The sequence below is a fragment of the Macrotis lagotis genome, chromosome 7, assembly GCF_037893015.1.
Source record: "Macrotis lagotis isolate mMagLag1 chromosome 7, bilby.v1.9.chrom.fasta, whole genome shotgun sequence".
Classification (NCBI taxonomy): domain Eukaryota; kingdom Metazoa; phylum Chordata; class Mammalia; order Peramelemorphia; family Peramelidae; genus Macrotis; species Macrotis lagotis.
In genome coordinates, this window is record NC_133664.1 from 150085183 (window position 1) to 150097914 (window position 12732).

Sequence of the window (12732 nt, forward strand, 5' to 3'; positions counted from 1 at the left end):
CCTTCTTTATAGTGAAATCAAATTTTGCTCTACTTCACCATGTCTTTCACCTATTCTAACCTCTTAGTTGTGGAGAAAAACAGAGTTGGACGATTCTCTCCTTCTTCCATATTACAATTCCTCAAATATTTGAAGAGGGCTATAGGGCAATGCATTGTAGTGGTCAAAAGAACAAGTCAGAGTAAACAGACCCAGATTTTTGCCCCAACTGCTACTAAAGTCATGTGCACCCTTGAGCAATTCATTTCATCTCTCTAAAATTCATTTTTCACAAATGTAAAATGAGAAGAAAAATGGTGAGACTACCAGTGATTTATCTAGATTGAAGATTCACTATTTCAATATTATTTTTATATCTTTTGGTGGGACAAGGGAGTAAAACATTCCTATGTCCTTCAAATGTTCTTCAAGTGAAATGGATTCTAAACTCCTCTAACCTCCTTTATACACATTCCAGGTTGTCATAGAGGTTTTTAGACATACTCTCTCCACTATCTATGGTGTGACTAGTGCAAAATAAATGAAACTACCATCTCCACTATTCTGAATTCTGTATTTCTATAAAAAAAAATTGATAGATGCTAATATCCTTAAGATTAGGACCTATTCCATGTACACAACCTTTTTGCATCCTCCACATCACACATCACAGTAGGGGGGAAATATTATTCAATTAATTATATTTTTCCATTTCTTGGAATTTTAGATTGCAACTATAAGTCTATATGGCAAAGCCACAATTTATATATGTAAACGAATTAAGTGTTTTCATTGTGGAATTATCCAAAATTTCTGATGGTACATGAATTTGGTTTCTCGAAAGCATTTCTTATCCTATTTTATGGCATTCTTTCATTATTTTTTTTAGTTTTTTGCAAGGCAATGGGGTTAAATGGCTTGCCCAAGGCCACACAGCTAGCTAATTATTAAGTGTCTGAGGCCAGATTTGAACTCAGGTACTCCTGACTCCAGGGCCAGTGCTCTATCCACTGCACCACCTAGCCACCCCACATTCATTCATTATTTAACCTACCAGTTTATGTCACTTAAATAGAATATTTGTCAGAAAAAAATCATATTTTTTTATTTTCTAAAGTTAAATTAATAAGAAGACATTATCATGCTTAGATAACATCTATGAGCATTGCTATTAAGTTGTAAATAAAAAAGGAAAATATACATTTCTAATACTGTTCAAAGTGAAGTTGATCATTTTGACTTCACTTCTATGTGAAATTATAGTCATAGACTGAAAAATTAAAATGGCTATTTATGTTATATGTCACAAATATATAAGCTAGCCTCAATCTGCCTTCACATCACAGTAACCAATAGATAAAAAGTTCTACCTGGGAGATGCCAATAGCATAAGCCTCCAATGTGCCCATGAAGCCTTCCTGATATCCCCAGTTGCTGGTGCCTAAATATTTTCTAATGATATGAGGAATGAAAAATAAAAAGAAGAGATGTGTTTATGATAGAGAGTACCCAAGGGCATTGTGGAGTAGTCAATAGTCAATAAACATTTGTTAAGCATTTACTATGTGCCAGATACTACTATTGGGGATATAAAAAGAGGTAAAAGACAGTCTTGCCTTAAAGGTATTCACAGTATAATGGGTGAGGCAACACATAAATAACTATGTACAAACAAGCTATATAAAGAATAAATAGGAAGAGAGAGAAGGCATTAGAATTGGAAGGGTTGGGAAAGGCTTCCTGGAATAGATGAGATTTTATATGAGATTTGACAGAAGCCAGACAGACAAAGAGGTTAAGCATCTACTCCTTTATTATAATTTTCCATATATTATTCTAATTCAATGATTCTCAGCTACTTTTTTAATACTTTAAAAATCCAAATTTTGCTCCTCATCTCTTCCTTGTATTTCTATATCAAACTTTCCAATCATTGTCAGGATTTTTTTTTTCTATTTTTTACAATCTTATTTCTGGTGATCTTGTTTTTAAATTATTACTTATTTCCTGGAGAGTTTGCATTACACTGTATTTCTTCATACTATGAGAGTCATTTTATTTACTTATTTCTTTAGTTTCTTTTCTGGTTTATTTTTTATTTAAGGTAATGGAGTCAAGTAACTTGCCCAAGGTCACACAGCTAGAACATTATTAAGTGCCCAAGGCTGAATTTGAACACAGGTCGTCCTGACTCCAGGTCAGATGTTCTATCCACTGTGCCACCTCACTGCCCCCTCTTTTCTGGTTTTCATGTAGTTTTTCTTTTAAGTTGTTCTTTTTTGTTTTGTTTTGTTTCTAATTTGATACATTTCTTGAAATGATAAAGAGGAGTTGGGACAGTATGCTCACTCAAACTCATCTAACATAAGTATTGTCTACTAGACATTACCTCTTTAGAGTCAAGCAAATGATTGAAAAGTATAAATCAAATGAAATAGAATCATAGATTTCAATTCAGAAAGAGCTTAAAGGTTATCAAATTGAACCACATCATTTTACAGAGGGGGAAAGTGAGACTAGACAGCTTAAATGATTTTCCCAAAGTCACATAGTAAGTGTCTGCATCAGGATTCAAATTCAGGGCTTACTCTAAATCCAATTCTCTATTCACCATATCAAATATTTTGTTTCTATCATTTATTGTTTCCTTTATAGCTTTTGACTTGGCAGATACCTTGAAGGTTCTCCTTAGAAATATCTCTCATACATGTATACAATTCTATTTCATATATGCAGCTTTATAAAAAAAAAAACTTTGTTCGATTATCTACAAAGTAACAATATCAAGTGAGGTATAAAATAAATAAAAAGAATATACATAATATATAACGTATATGTGTGTATATGTATATATATAATGTAATATATATATAATGTAATGCATATGGGTGCATATATGCTCACCTAAAGTTTGCCATTTTCATATAAATAGCCTAGAGTCCAAATAAAGGATTCTCTAATGATGGTTAAGTTCTCTGAATCATCCTAGTCACAAATGATGCAATCACTCCATCAAATCCCAGAACACAGCAAAACTTTCTTACTGAAATGCACAGCAAAATTAACTATTTTAATCTTTATATTACCAAAACAAACTTTGAAATATTCATATTGCCCAGATTATAATATATAGCACAATGGGCAACTTCCTGATTTCATACTTAAATATATATATTAGATTATCTCTTATGATGAAATGGAATGAACAATGAGTTGGGCTCAGCCCTGAGTTGTAGGAGGCAAATGGGATTAAATTTCAAAAATGAAAAGTGATTTAATCCTAAAATCCTTATTTCCATCAAGTCATCCCATTAATACCAATACTCTACCCCCATTAATACCAAGATCTATAAATCATAGAATCATGTGATTTTGAAAGAAAAAATAATTCTAGCTAACCAAAAATCAATGGAAAGATATAGTATACAAGTGGACTGCAATATTTTAACAAAGATTAATTTTGTTTAATAATAGCTATATAAAATAACATCAAAAGCACATATGACTATAAAAAGTTAGCTCAGTCATAATACTGAGAATGGGAGACAAAGATGGTAGTCTGTGTTACAGTGACACCCTGAGGATGTTAAAATTCAATTCCACAAACATTTATTAAATGTCTACCTTGTACAAGGTGCTGAGTTAGAAACTAAGAGTAGAAAGAGAAAAATAGCTCTAGTCAGAAAACTCTGGTGCAAATCTTGCCCTAATGCATACTACCTATGTGATACTGGGCTAATCAGTTAACTTCCTGAGATCTCAGTATTATAAAATGGAAAGATTGGATAAGAAGACTAGATCCTGGCCAGATCTGAATCTATGATACTGTGACTAGAATAGTCCTTGCCCTCAAGAAGTCTGTATTCCAAAAGCTTTCATCATATTGAATGGATCATCTATTTAAATTATCATAGAAGGACAAGAATGCTACAAAGAGGGAGGAAAGATATGTGGCACTCACATGAAAAATGGAAATGGTCTTATTTGGATCCTACTGTTATAATTGATTAGTTTTTCAATAGTACCTGATTCTTCTTGAATTTGGGGAATTTTCTTGGCAAAGATATTGAAATGCTTTACCATTTTCTTCCCTAGTTCATTTTACTGATAAGGAAATAAGGTAAGAAGAATAAAGAAACTCTGCCCAGGATCACAAAACTAGTAAGTGTCTGAGGTAGGATTTGAATTCATGAGGATCAGTCTTCCTGATTCCAAACCCAGTGTTCTATCCACTACACAACCTACCTGCCTTCATGGTGCTCTAGGGAATGGCTAAAGTGAGGAGTATTATTTAGTTTGAGCAATTCTATCTTCATATTTAAGGATAACAAAGAATCAAAAATAACCTAGTAATTTGATGTTATGTGGAAATTAGTATATCCTTGAGTGTGGAAAAAATACAGTAGAGAAAAAGAATACTTGGTAAGAGTCAGTGGAATGTGCCTCAGGGAAAGACCAACTGAGACCAGAAAGGATTATACAATGTAGAGACCCTGAGTCTCCATACCTTCTTGCATTTTGGTATCTATTTGTTTTCATGGCTAATACTACCATGAAATATTCACCACACACACACACACACACACACACACACACACACACACACACACACATACACACACCATATGTCATACCTTGGGAGTAAAGCAATAATGAGATCTGTAATAAAAAAAATAGGGTGTTGGGGGCAACTAGGTGGCACAGTGGATAAAGCACCATCCCTGGAGTCAGGAGTACCTGGGTTCAAATCCAGTCTCAGACACTTAATAATTACCTAGTTGTGTGGCCTTGGGCAAGCCACTTAACCCCATTTGCCTTACAAAAACCTTAAAAAAAAGTAGGGTGTTTTTTTTTAATCTGAATTATACCAACTGAGCTTAGTTTGGATTTCTTATTCCTAGGGAATAATGCCAAATATTGGACAGTGGACTCTAAGGAGTATTTATGGAAGGAAATTAGACAAGATTTGGGGAGAGAAAATGCAAATAACATTTTATTTTGATTTACATTATTATTTTCTCCATCACTTTCTTAAATCTAGAAATCAACAAAACAATAAAACCAAGTCCTGATTTATATCCTTTACTAATTTTCAGGGGAAATGCTCACACTAAAAATTTAACAATTGGTTCCCATGATTTGGCATGAACTGGCTCCCAGATAACCCTGGAAAGAATGATTTTACATCATTAAAGGGCTACCCACACTGATTAAAAAATTGTTATTCAAAAACAAAACTTCATATAGAACAGGAACAGAAATAATCCCTCCTAAAAACTGGACATCTTAAAATATTCTGACATATGTTATTTAAAACCTCTTTTTTTAGTTGATTCAAGGTTATGGATTCTTGCCAATTACAGAATCAGTTCCTAATGAGGAAATCAGGTTAAAGCATTATAGTGTAACTAAACAAGTACTGGACTGAGAGTCAGATTTGAATTCTCTTCCCATCTTTTCCCCTAACTGTGTGAACTTGGGAAAGCCTCTTAATTACTTTTAGTCTCAGTTTTCTAATCTATAACTGACTAGATGATCTTTAATATCTCCTCTAGTTATAATTTTATGATTTTGTAATACAGATATCAAAGTCTGCAGCATCAGGTGACATTTTGTTCCAGACTTCTTTCTGTCAAATATACTTAACATGATCCTGGTGCTATCAAGCCTAAAGTAAATCTAACAAGATGACTGTCATAGTGAGTGCTAATGTCATTGAAAATAGGATAGAGATCACAAGGTTAGAACAAGGTGTAGATATCATTGTCTGAGAAATTCACACTAAAACAGAACAGGTCAGTACAAGATGTTCACATTTTTTTAAACTTCTTTCCTACCCCAAGTTCTCTGTGTTCTTTCCCAACATATCAAAAAGAAGAGTTAAAAGTCAGTATCTTTCCATCTTTCAGTTTTCTCTTTAAAACTCCAGGATAACAATTATGGGTTGTATTTTTCCATATCTGGGAAATTTTTGTATTGCTGTTATTACATTCTCATTAGAAAAAATGTTAAAAGTCTGACTCCAATGAGATCATTGTTGAAATAATCTAGGTCAATCATTAAACTGGGAAAAGGAAGGGGGGGGGGGAACCATTGTAGCTGTGCTCAGTGCTTAAACACAAATTTATAAACCAAATCAATATTCAAATTCCAAATTCCATAGATTTGTATCTTTGATCAAAGAAAGGATATCATCTTCATTATCATCACCATTATCATCATCATCATCACATTTATATAATACTTTTAAGGATTGCAAAGCTTTTTACATGTATCATCTCATTTGATGAAAAAATTGTACATGAAGCCAATGTGCCAAAATCCCATGGGGGGGAACAAAAAGAAAGCACATGACCTTCTATGCCCTATTATAGTGATAAATAGCACTCTCATATTAAGGAAAGGACAGAATATATCAAAAAAGTCCAAAGTATTCAGCATCCTCCAGTTGAAAGGAATATTCATGAATAAATATAAAAACTCAGTTCATCTTAGGGACAATGCCTCCCAGACAAAGGACTATTTGAGGAAGGGAAACGAACATTTGCTTCTTCTGCTCCATGCAAAGCATATAACTGAATTGCACAAGAAAGGAGTTTTGTTGCTGTTTTTTTGAGACTGAGGAAAAAAAAGATTATGTAATCTTTATTGAATCTCTAATATCTAGTGAAATTTACCCAAAAAAGTAATGATGTATTGATAAATATTGATTTAGGTCCAGGTCATAGGATCAGAGATTTAGAATAAAGAACCCCTCAGAAGCTGTCTAGACCAGACAACCATTATCCTTTATTCAACAGAAAAGGAAACTATCACCCAGTATGGTGCAGTGATTGCTCTATGTCACAGAGGTGGAATTTAAACTGAAAGATCAGTTTAAATCTTTTAACCATGCTACATCCTGCCTTATATAGAAAAGGAATAATATACAAAAGCAGAGACAGCTAGGTGTCACAATGGATAAAGGACCCTGGAGTCAGGAGGATCTGAGTTCAACTTCAGTCTCATAGATTGTATTTCACCATGTATAAGATGTACTTTTAAAAAAAAAATTCAGGATCTAGAAACTGGGAGCATCTTGTACAGTGTTTGTAGATTTTTTACTTTCATTTCCTGCTTTTTCACACTTGTCTTTGTGCTCATTGTTTCACATTTGTTACTGGTATATTAGGTGAGATTTTGCCATGTTCTGCCCAGAAATGACTCAGAAAAGATTTTCATACATTACAGAATTCAAGTTCAAAGTGATCCAGTTTACAAAAGTAAATGGAAATCATGCTGCTGAACATCAGTTTGGTCCTCCTCTGAGAAAACAATCCGAGACTGGCTATGGGAAGAAGAAACCCTACTGAAAATGCCCTGGAAGAAGAAGGGCAAGAGAAGCAAGTCAGCCAAATGGCTTGAGTTAGAGAGGGAATTGAAGCTATGGATTGAAGAACAAAGACAATTGGAATTCCTGTGTCCACAAAGATGGTTCAGCATGAGGCAAGAGCTGCTGATGAAAAAGAAGTGACTGATTTCAAAGGAGGTCAGAGCTGGTTCTTCCAGCTCATGAAATGGAATGGACTAACCATGGGTACGTACACCAGACTTACCCAGGCATTGCTTGTGGTCATCCACAGACCAGAGCACAGACAGGAAAGCATTCAGAGCCCCTCCTAAGGAAGTGATTCATCATCAAACACAGATGAGGACCAGCTAATGGAGGGGAGTTTTGACAGTAATGAGGAGTTGTATGAATTTAATGATAAATAAAAAATTGAGTTCAATAACTTTATGTAATATATTTTTTTAAATTTCAGATCCCAGAATTAAGATATGTCTTAAACATGAGGAAATACAGTACTTACTAACAGTGCATGGGGAAATCACTTAACCTGTTCAATTCAATTTACTCATTTGTAAAATGACTCAGAGAAGGAAATGGCAAACCTCTCCAGTATCTTTGCTAAGAAAACCTCAAATGGAGTCACTGAGAGGTGGATAGGACTGAAATAATTCAACAACAACAAAAATGTAAAAAAAAAGCAATATACCAGGCAACTTAGTTCTAGTCCAAGGTCTGTCTTAAACTGAATATTACTCTGTTTGATTGACTATTTGTTTTAGTCTTCAGTTGCTTTTGGTATATAATGAGTATAAAATGGTGTAAAATGAATTGAAGAATATCACTAAGGTCCTTTCCCTTTAAAATTCTGTGAATAGATATAGAGAATAAAAAAACAATCAGGGTCTAATTCATAATTTCATAGATTTAGAACTAGAAAGCCATCCAATCTAAGCTCCTCATTTTATAGATGAAGAAACAGAGATCAGGAATTTAAGTTATTTGTCCAAGGTCACATAGATAGTAAGACTCAAAGATGAGATGTGAACTTGGATCTTCTTACCCCAGAGCAGGGTCTCAATTCTCTCTGTAATTACCAAAGGTATGGTCCTGGACCAGCCACTTCAGCTGTCTAAGTTGAAAAATATCTGTAAAATCATCTGTAAAATAAGAATAATAATGATCTCATTACATAATTAACAAGTTTATCAAAAAAGAAAATACTTTGTAAAATTTAAAGCAACACAAATGCAATCTATTATTATTACCTAATACATATGAAAAGTTCAATTCTCATTTTGAATTTCATTTTAGCCCATTTGGAAGTTGCCCTCACTTGAATCTGCTATTAAAGGAAAGTTGAGTTTTTTGATGATACAAATAATTATTTCCTAACTTATCTGTTAGAGAGATTTCAATTTTGTATACTAGTTTTCCTTGAGGCAAGATATAGTTGTGTTCATTTTAAAATGTATAACTTGAAAGATGTTCTTAAGTACAATTCTGACACTAAAAAGTACAGTATGACTAGTACATTCTGCTCCCAAGGCAAGGTGATATGCCAGGAAAGCATGAAAGGTTTATCTAAATGTATACAATGAAATCTTCACATGGATCAGTGTTAGTCATGCTCAAAGGCTTCAGGGTTTCCCCTAATTTTAAAAAAAAGTTATGAAATGGTCCTAGCTGAGTTAAATTATACTCTAAGATCTTTGAAAAGAATTCAAGTTTCTCTTACCTTGCATAACTATCATTAAGTTTGCAAAACCTCAAGGAAAGATAAGGTTACTTAAGTCTCAATTAGCAATTTTTTTCAGGGATTGTTCATATAATCAGTGCCAGGATTCTCAGAACTGGTTTACTTGTTAAGGAATATAAACAATCACCAGGATATTTTTAAACATTCTTTTTCAAAACAAGAAATAGATTGTTCTTCTATCTCAACAATTACCAAGTCCCCATTACTGATAAATGACACCCCCCAAAGTGTCTCAAAAGTCTATGTCATTGGGCAGCTAGGTGGTGCAGTGAATAGAGCACCAGCGCTGGAGTCAGGAGTACATGAGTTCAAATCCAGTCTCAGACACTTAATAATTACCTAGCTGTGTGGCTTTAAGCAAGCCACTTAAACCCATTTGCCTTGCAAAAACCTAAAATAAAAAAAGTCTACGTTGTCATTACAAATTATGTACCTGATGTTGACCAAAACATCTACCTCCTAGTTAAGATAGAATTCAAGCTAATATTTAAAAAATAAAAATCTCTATGTGATTTATTTTTATTTTATTTAAACAATTTTCTCCCACAAACATATTGTGAAAATTTGGGGATTCATTTTTACAAGATTTTAAGTTCTAAATTTTCATCCTTCTTCCCCTTCCCCTTTTGAAAATAGTAGGCAATTTGATATAGTTTATACATGTGCTATTTATGTATAACATATTTCCATATTAGTCTCAGTTATGAAAGAAGAAACATCAAAAGGAAAAAAATAATCAAAAGAAAGAATAAAATATTTGGAGGAAATATGTTTTGATTTACATTCAGAGTCCATTACTTCTTTATCTGGATATTGATAGAATTTTCCTTCAAGAATTCTTTGTCCTTGTCTTGGATCATTGCGTTGAGAAGAGTCTGGTCACTCACAGTAGATCACACAGTGTTGCTGATACTGTGTACATTATTTTCTTAACACTTTAGATGAAAAAATATTCCATGGGGCCATTCATTTGTTTAGTCAGAATCCCTGAGATAATACAGGAAGATCTACCTAAGTCTTACCTTCCTTTATCAGTAGAGATTAAAACTGTGGGTAAAATTTGGAATACCTATGAGGAGAAAGCCAAAGATCCATAACCCAGTGGGAAATAAGTTTATTGAAAAAGCAAGAACTGCTTTTTTTCAGCTTGTCTTTGTATTTTCAACATCCCATATAGTTTGTTACAAGTAGTGGATACTTAATAGTACTTAATAAATACTTATTATATTTGATTAGATTGATAAATTTTTAGTAATGAGTAGTAAAAAAGTCTAGAGTGAAATAAAGTCAATAATAAGAGAAATAGAGCACACAGTGCTTAAAGGTTTAGAAAGCATCTCCCTCATAATAATTCTGTTGGGTAGATAGTTCAGGTATTGCTATGCAACTTCACAAATGAGGAAATAGACTTGGAGAGGTTAAATAAGTTCTCTATAAGGCTGTAAGTACCAGATCCAGAATTTTACCCTATATCATCTATCTCTGAGAGAAGTGATTCTTCAAAAGAATAAAAAGACACTGAAATAGCATCATATTTAACAATCCTATTAATGAAACATTATTGGCCACTATCCTAAGCTATGTAAAAAAATATGCCTTAGGGTCTCTGCAAGTATAGACCAGTCTGTCTTAAGTAAGAGAGAGTTAAAGAAGGGCAGTGAAGTACTCTTAAATGGGTTCTTAAAATGAGATAGAGGTCTGTAAAAACTTATGACCTCTTAGTCCTCACTATTATCTTACAAGTTCTGTCTCCTTGAGCTTGACTGACCTACTTCCAGAAATTCTTATCCATTTTACAATAGAACTTGTCCTCTTCCACTCTGAATAGAAGTAGTGTGCATGAAGTCTTTTCTTCTTACATTAATAATGATACTAATACTATAGTCAACATTTATTAACAGTCAGCTAGGTGATTCAGTGATTCAGCACTGGGCTTAGAATGAGGAAGATTCCTCTATATGAATTCGAATCTAATCTCAGATACTTACTGGTGGCATGATCATTCAACTCAGTTGACCTTGTTTGCCTCAGTTCCTCATCTGTAAAATGAGCTGGAAAAGGAAGTGGAAACCCCCTTCAGTATCTTTGCCAAGAAAACCCCAAATGTAGTCACAAAGAATCAGATACTGCTTATACAAATGGACAATAACAAACATTTATATAGTTTATCTTTATATATAACAAACATATACGTGGTCGTATAGAACAGGCTCTGTTCTAAGCACTGGCTAATTATTATCTCATTTTATGTAATTGTAAAATATTATTATTATCTCTGATCCTCAGAGAAATCCTGGGATGTAAATGTTATTATTAATCTCCATTTTATAATAAAACTGAGGCAAATAGAGGATAAATTATTAGCATAGGCTTACATAGATAGTAAGTATCTGAGACTGGATTTGAATTCAAGTCTTCCTCACTCCAGGTTCAATATTCTATCCACTTAGCCAAACTGCTTTTTATCTTAGTAGATAAAGATTCTGATTGCAAAATGGCTGAACAAATTATGACACATTAATGTAATTGAAAATTACTCCTCCATAAGAAACGATAAACATGGGGCAGCTAGGTGGCACAGTGGATAAAGCACCAGCCCTGGAGTCAGGAGTACCTGGGTTCAAATCCGGTCTCAGACACTTAATAATTACCTAGCTGTGTGGCCTTGGGCAAGCCACTTAACCCCATTTGCCTTGCAAAAACCTAAAAAAACAAAAAAAATGAAAAAAGAAACGATAAACATAACTCAGAGAAAAATGAGAAGATTGATATAAATTTATGCAAAGGAAGTTAGCAGAACCAAGAAAGCAATAGATACAATGAATACAGCAAAGAAAATGAAAAAAACAACAAAATCCCAAATGTTGTCTCATGCTTGATCCTAAATAAAAGATGAGCATTTATACCACTCTTTTTTTTTCACTGTATGACCTTATCGATATGTTAGTTTTGATGGACAATGCCCCCCCAAAAAAACCACTTTTTTATTCTTTGTTACTCAGGATGGCTTTCCCATTAGGAATTTGGTTGGAAATGAAGATGATCTAAAAACAAAGATATCAATAAAATTTTGAAAAGTCATATGAGGGAGTCTGGCAGGTTGTAAGACTATGTAGAAATATTCTAAAATGAAAGTTTTACATCCAGCCTAACAGCCTCTACTTTATATTGATATGATGTCACCACAAATCAGAATTATTCCATTAAGGTGTCAAGGCTGTGATTTATGTCAGACATAAAAATTAGAGCTAAATACGGAAGCCCAGAACATTAGTGGAAGTTATATACATGCATTAAGGAGAAAATTCCCCTCTGAATGTTGTTTATGAAAAGGGTCATTCCTCAGTTTGAGCACGCATCTCCTCAGACATTACTTAAGGAGGCTTATATTGTAGACACTGACGTTTAGGGACAGTCCTCCCATTTTCAGTTATTCAAGGGGGCATGTTACTTCCAATCAGTACATTGAGGACATAAGCTTGTCATTTTTAAGGAGGAAAACAAAATAGGTTTCCCACTGAAATCAATAGAAGTTGTCCTTTAAAATAGATTCCATCAAGGATAAACTTAAAATGCAAACTGTAATATTTACTTCAACATTTATTTAAAAGCCTACTATATAAAAACATTTCTTTGTGTGAGAGATAAAAGATCAGAGGACATTGAC